This window comes from Sceloporus undulatus, chromosome 11 (assembly GCF_019175285.1).
Source record: "Sceloporus undulatus isolate JIND9_A2432 ecotype Alabama chromosome 11, SceUnd_v1.1, whole genome shotgun sequence".
Classification (NCBI taxonomy): Eukaryota; Metazoa; Chordata; class Lepidosauria; order Squamata; family Phrynosomatidae; genus Sceloporus; species Sceloporus undulatus.
In genome coordinates this window covers 9,272,888-9,279,323 of record NC_056532.1, presented here as the reverse complement: position 1 = coordinate 9,279,323, position 6,436 = coordinate 9,272,888, and positions in this window count along the sequence as shown.

Below are 6,436 nucleotides of genomic sequence, written 5' to 3'. Positions count from 1 at the left end.
AGGAGAAGAGGAAATAAGAGGAGGAAGAAACAGATGAACGAGGATGAGGAAGAAGGGAAGAGTAGGAATCAGCAATGATGGATTAATATTAGAAGGCTACTAAGACAAAATAGTAGGTATGTCGTTTGTAAAGAAAGAAGCGTAAAACGAGGAGACTAGAGGAAGAGCCCTAAGACGATGCTTAGTAAGTAGCCTTTCCTAGTCGTCAGCATAATATTATTTTTCTGAATCATTGTAAGGTACTTCCCATAATCTCTTCTCCTCTTCCTCCTTCTCCCCTCACCCTTTCGATATTGCGGTTGTACCCATACTCTGCACCCCAGCCGCTCCTCGTAGCCGCGCCCGACTACGCGTAGTAGTTTTGCACCTTCGCTCTAAGTACCCTTCGGCCGCTCCTCCTGTTCCTCTGCTTCCGCCCCTCTTGCCCCCCTCGTCGTTCTTCCGGCTCCCTCTCCTCCTCTTCTCTCGCTTCTTCCCCTTCTTCTTAATCTACCTGCATTCTGCCCTGCTTCTCTTCTTCCTCCCGGCGGCCGCCTGGCTGCTTTTCCCCTTTCCTCTTCCTTCCCTCTCGCTCCTTCCGCCCTCGCCCCAATCCCCTGCCTTCCCGCCCCCGCTTCCCGGATCAGCAGTCCCGCTTCTTTCTTGTTCCCTGGAAGGCTGGATGATCCCTTTTATTCATATGTAGAGGGAGATGTCCCTTTCTCTTCCCCCCTCCGCCCTACCTCCTACTCCTTCGGTGTCCTGGATGCGAAGAGTCTAGGGCTCCCCTTGGAGGGAGGGGGGGAAGAGGTGGGGGCCCATGGGCCCCTCTTCCAGGGAGATCCCCCTTTCCTGGGATCTTGGGGGCTCTTCCCACTGGGAAAGCGGGGACACCGGGGATCTCCGGGCAAAAAGAGGGGAAGGGGGTCTTTCTCCCCCCTTCCGCCGGGGGCCGAGTGGGGCTCCAAGGGAGCCAGCGGGAGGTATCTCGGGCTTTCCCTGCTTTACTCCTTCTTCTCTTATCTCCTCCTTTTCCGCTCCTCTTTCTTTCTTCCTTCCTTCCTTCCTTCACCGAAGCGATTCAAGGCTTTGGGGTCTCCTGCGGAGAGCCGGGGGTCCCCAGGGCAGCTCCATCTCCCCTGGCTCCGAAAAGGGGGCTCCGAAATCCCCGGCGGAAAGCAAGGAGGCCCTGGTCGCCTCGGCGCTGGCCCTCCTGGCACTTCCTCCTTTCCTTTCTCTTTCTCTTCTTCTCTTCTTTTTTAGTCCTTCCTTCCTTTGCCTGCCCTTGGCCTTTCGTTCTCTTCTCCTCTTCTTCTTCATCTTCCTCCTCTTCTTCTTCCTCCTTCTCCTTTTCGTTCTCTTCTCCTCTTCCTCCTCTTCTTCTTCATCATCTTCCTCCTCCTCCTCCTCTTCCTCCTCTCCTCCTCCTCCTCCTTCTTCCTAGCCTTGCCCTTCTTCCCTTCCTCGGATGTCCTGATGCGAGACCCAGCCTCCTGCTCCTCGTCCTCCTCCTCTTCCTCTTCCTCGTCGGTCTCTTCGGTCTCCTCTTCCTCTTCGTCGTCCTCGATGGCTTACCATCCCTTCGCGGGGGCTCCGCGTCCCTCCGACTTCCCGATGTCGGCCTTCCTGGCGGCGGCGCAGCCTTCCTTCTTCCCGGCGGCGCTGGCCCTCCCTCCGGCCGTCTTGGCCAACAAGCCCTTGGCCACCGATCCCAGCCTGGCAGCAGCAGCCGCCGCCGAAGCCGCCCTGCAGGTCTCTGCCGCCCTGGGGCACCACCATCCCCACGGGGGGCACCCCCATCCCCATGCCCACCACCACCATCCCCACGGGGGGCACCTCCGATCCCTCAAGAGCCTGGAGCCCGAGGAGGAGGTCGAGGACGACCCCAAGGTCACCCTGGAGGCCAAGGAGCTCTGGGACCAGTTCCACAAGCTGGGCACCGAGATGGTCATCACCAAGTCCGGAAGGTAAGGAGGACCATAGCTGACCACAACTGAACCCAAGGGGATCCCGGTCAGGGACCCTGAGGACCTCTCCAGCTCCTCAATACGGAGACCTACCACCCAACTAGTCCTTGGAGGCCTCTACTCTGCCACTAACCCCTTGAGATAGTCCATGAGGAAACCATGTCCTACCACCCTCGAAGGGGTCTACTCTGGGACTGACCAGTTCAGATCGCCCATAACAATAAGCCAACAACAATAATAGTAGCTAGACCCACCCAAAGGAGACCTGAGGTGGCATCTAGAGCACCATTTTGGGAGGAAGCTCTCAAATGCATCCATGGGTTGAGTTACCACCCAACTAGTCCTCGGAGGGGTCTACTCTGGGACCAACTAGCTGAGATAGCCCCTAACAACAACAATAGTAGTTGCTAGATCGACCTAAAGGAGACTTAAGGTGGCATCTGGAGGACTTCTCTGGCTCCATTTGCAGAGACAGCTCTTAAATATAGAAACCCATTGAGTTGAGTTGGGTTGAGTTACCATCCAAGCAGCCCTTGGAAGGGTCTACTCTAGTTGGGACTAACTAGCTCAGACAGCCAACAGTAATACTCATAGTAGCGTAAGTTCTGTTTGCAATTATTTCTGTTGCTAGACCTACCTAAAGGAAACTCAAGGTGGGATCTAGAGGACCTCTCTGCCTTCCTTTTGAGAGGAAGGTCTTAAAGACAGAAAAGGAATCCATCTCTGGGTCTACTCTGGGTCTACTCTGGGATTAAGGAGCTGAGAGACCAATATCAATAATGGCCTGGATTCTGTTGCTAGATATACTCAAAGGAAACTCTGTGTCCAATCTAAGGGGTTTATTTAGCCGCCTTTTATCCCATTGATATAAAGTCCCTTAAACAGTTACAATACATAAGGGTTGACTTAGCATTCAGTCATTGACTGAATGGTAAGTCAATTCTGGGACTAACTAGCTGAGATAGACAACAACAACAACAACAACAACAACAACAACAGCTTGAATGCGGTTGCTAGACATAAAGTAAATTCTATGTTGAATTGGACTATAGACTCGAAGGTGGGATTTAAACTCCCTTACATAAATACAATACGCAAATCTATGGGTTGACTTACCATTCAACCCTTCCTCGAAGGGGTCTACTCTAGGAGTAACTAGTTGAGATAGCCAACAAACAGGACAACAAGGAGAATAGCCTGAAATTCTGTTGCTAGACCTCCCTAAACTTAGACTCATGGCATCAATTTACTTACCGTGCAAGTATTCATTGAATGGGTCTACTCCACCTCTGGGATGGGACAGCTAATAATAAAATAATAACTAATCATAATAATAATAATAATAATAGCCTGGGCTCTGTTGCTAGTCTTACCTAAGTAAACTCATAACATCAATGTGAACTTACCTCTGTGTAGGATTACCATTTTCAACATTGATGAACTGGTCTACTCTAGTTAGGACTAATACTCAGGGCCGCCAGTTTATTACTATTAAGCTGAATTCTGTTGCTCGACCTACTAAGTAGACCCTTGGATCTATCGGACTTACCTAGTGTTGACTACGTTCATATTCATTGAACGTTCAGATTAATAACACGAACTAGATACTAATAATAATAATAAAATAATCAACTAAAATAATCATACATAGTAGTAGTACTAGTCGTAGTAATACCCCGAATTCGTTGCTAGACTACCTAAGTAGACCTGTCCCAAACAATTGGATTGCCTGGTGTCGAGCACCCATTCAACTATTAATGAAGGGTTTACTCTCGTGGACAGCCAAATTATATACTACTACTAATCAATAATAATTAAATAATAATAACAACCTGAATTCTGTTAGTAGACTTACTAACCAGACCCATAAAATCAATGAATTTCTCATGTTGACCACTATTAATTGAATGGGTCTGCTCTACTCCGGAAAGCCATACAATAATATAATAATAATAATAATCAGTAATAACCCTACATACCGTTCCTAGACCTACAAGTAGACCCCATGACGAAGGATTACCAAAACGTTCGTACTTTCAACAATCGCTGACATTGCTCAAACTACTCTAGTTGAGACTAACCAAAGGAGTCTAGCTAGCAATCATAGTAGTAAAAAGTAGTACAAGTACTAATACAGTCAATAAATCCACCCACTAAAACTTGGAGTAAATCGATTTTTGCTGGACTCGGCCTCATAAGAAAATCAAAGCGCCGCGCACATGATTTTAAAAGGATATAGATCTAAACTTACGCATTTCGCCACACACACCAACAGTTACACATTATAACCACTCACCATCACATGCTACACATTTACCTGGGTTTTACTTCCAAGCGGTTTAAATCTTCCCCTGCCCTGATCGAGTTGAGTTTTTTAACTTTGTAAAATTATTAAGTAGTCTTTTTATTTTGGCGCCAGAAGGGCAGAAATTCTTTTACGGCTTCCCCCTTCCACCCAAAAACGTCCTATTACTAAGGTTGCCATTTCAGATTCGTTTTAAACCATCCTAATCCTTGATATTTTTTTTAATTCCTCATTGGAAGTTTTTAAAAAAGCTCTTGTTTTCCCTTCCTTCCCCAAAAATTCTAGGCCATTATCATCAATAAATACATACCATACAATAAATAATATAAAACTCTATATATACATCTATATTCAGCAACCAAATAGTCCTTTAAAAGCCAAACAAAAACACACTCTCCGGGAGGGTTTGACACTTTTGCACATGGACAGAGTGGAAAGCTGCGAATCAAGGAGTTTCCTCAAAAGTAAACAAGATTTAGGAATTCCTAGTTTCAGAAGATAGATTCATCTCTCTTTGAGGACTTAAAATATTGGTAAAAAGGTTTTAAAATGAGATTTCAGGATTCCTTGAACAAAAAAAAAAAGAAGTGAGATCATCAAAAAGCCACCCCCAAAAGATCAAAAATGACCTCCTCTCTTATAAAAAACCACCCCCCACTTCACAACTCCCAACCCCACCCAATAATTTCCCAAAAAAATCAACAAAAACTAAACAAATAATAAAACATAAAAGAATTAGTTTGACTGGTTTTTTTTTACATCTAAAAAAAGGATATCGCTCTATCGAAAGATATACAATAAAACTTAATGACCAAGGCCACAATAAGAAGAGGAAGAACGAGAGTGATTCTAGTCATCGGCGATGATATAGAAAGAGAGGGGAAGGATTACACCAACGATTATTTCCGTCATTCCTTCTTTTCAACTTTATTTATTCCCGTCATTCAACCTCTGCTATTTTTCTTTATTCTTTCTTGCTTCTCAAGTTATTTTCCCTTCCTTCCTCCTTCCCTCCTTCATCTTCCTTCTGCCTCTTCTTCAGCTCTCTTCTCTTCTTTCCTCCTCCTCCATTATTCCTTATCTTTCTTTTCTTCTTTCTTTCTTCCTTCTTTCACTTCTCTCTCTGCTGACTGCTTGCTTTCTTTCTTTCTTCCTTTCTTTCTTTCTTTCTAGAATAGCTTCCTAAAAAGTCAATTTTAAAAAAACGAAGTTTCCTAACCCCAGGATCCAAACCCAGACCGCCTCCCTGGAAGCCAACCCATAAAAACACAACCAAAAGCCTGTAGGAATCAATCCTTCTTAGAGAATCCCGCGGTTTTAAGACCAAAAAGCAAAGAGCAAGAGACGAGAGATCACAAAAAAGAGAGAGAGAGACGGCTTTTATGTTTCCTCCCTGAACGTTTTAAAAAAACAAAAAAAGCAAACAAAATAGGAGGACTTTTCCTCTTCGCTGTAATGCAGGTTCATTTTATTTTTCGTGCTATATATGTCTGTGTTGTGTATCTGTGTGTGTGGGTGTGTGTGTGTATAAATTCTGGAGCCCAAATGGCCCCTATATGCTATATATCTAGCCTCTCCTGGTTCCACTAAAGCTGGTGGGGTTTACACCGAGTAGACAGGCTGGAGTTGGAAAATCCGGGCCCATCCCTCATAATCCATAAACTATCTCTCCCTAATTTGGATTGCCTTCAGGCCCTTATCCCCACCCTGCTTACTCCACAGAAAGTACAACAGGCTTATACTAAGGACTACATTAACAACACACACACACACACAACCACACCACACTATATACATAGAGAGAAGCATTTGGATTGCCCGTCTTATCCTCAAGCCCTGTTTACTCCCGAGAAAGTACCACATGCTTCTAGTAAGGACATAAAACAAAAAATATACACACACACACACCATACAACACACAAACCCAAATATATACATATATTCCGCAGTAGAGGCACTGGATTGGAGTCTTCTCCCTAAGTCCTGTTTACTCCAGAGACGAAAGTCCAGGATGAGGAGGCTACATAGCTACGCAACACACACACACACAATATATGTATTAAGTATATTCCTTAGTTGAGCATTGGACTTCTCTCCCGTAAACAGCAGGGACTGCGACTAAGGCCCCAATCCACTCCACATGCCTTCTCCTGCCAGGGCCTACTCTCTCTCTATCTATATCTCT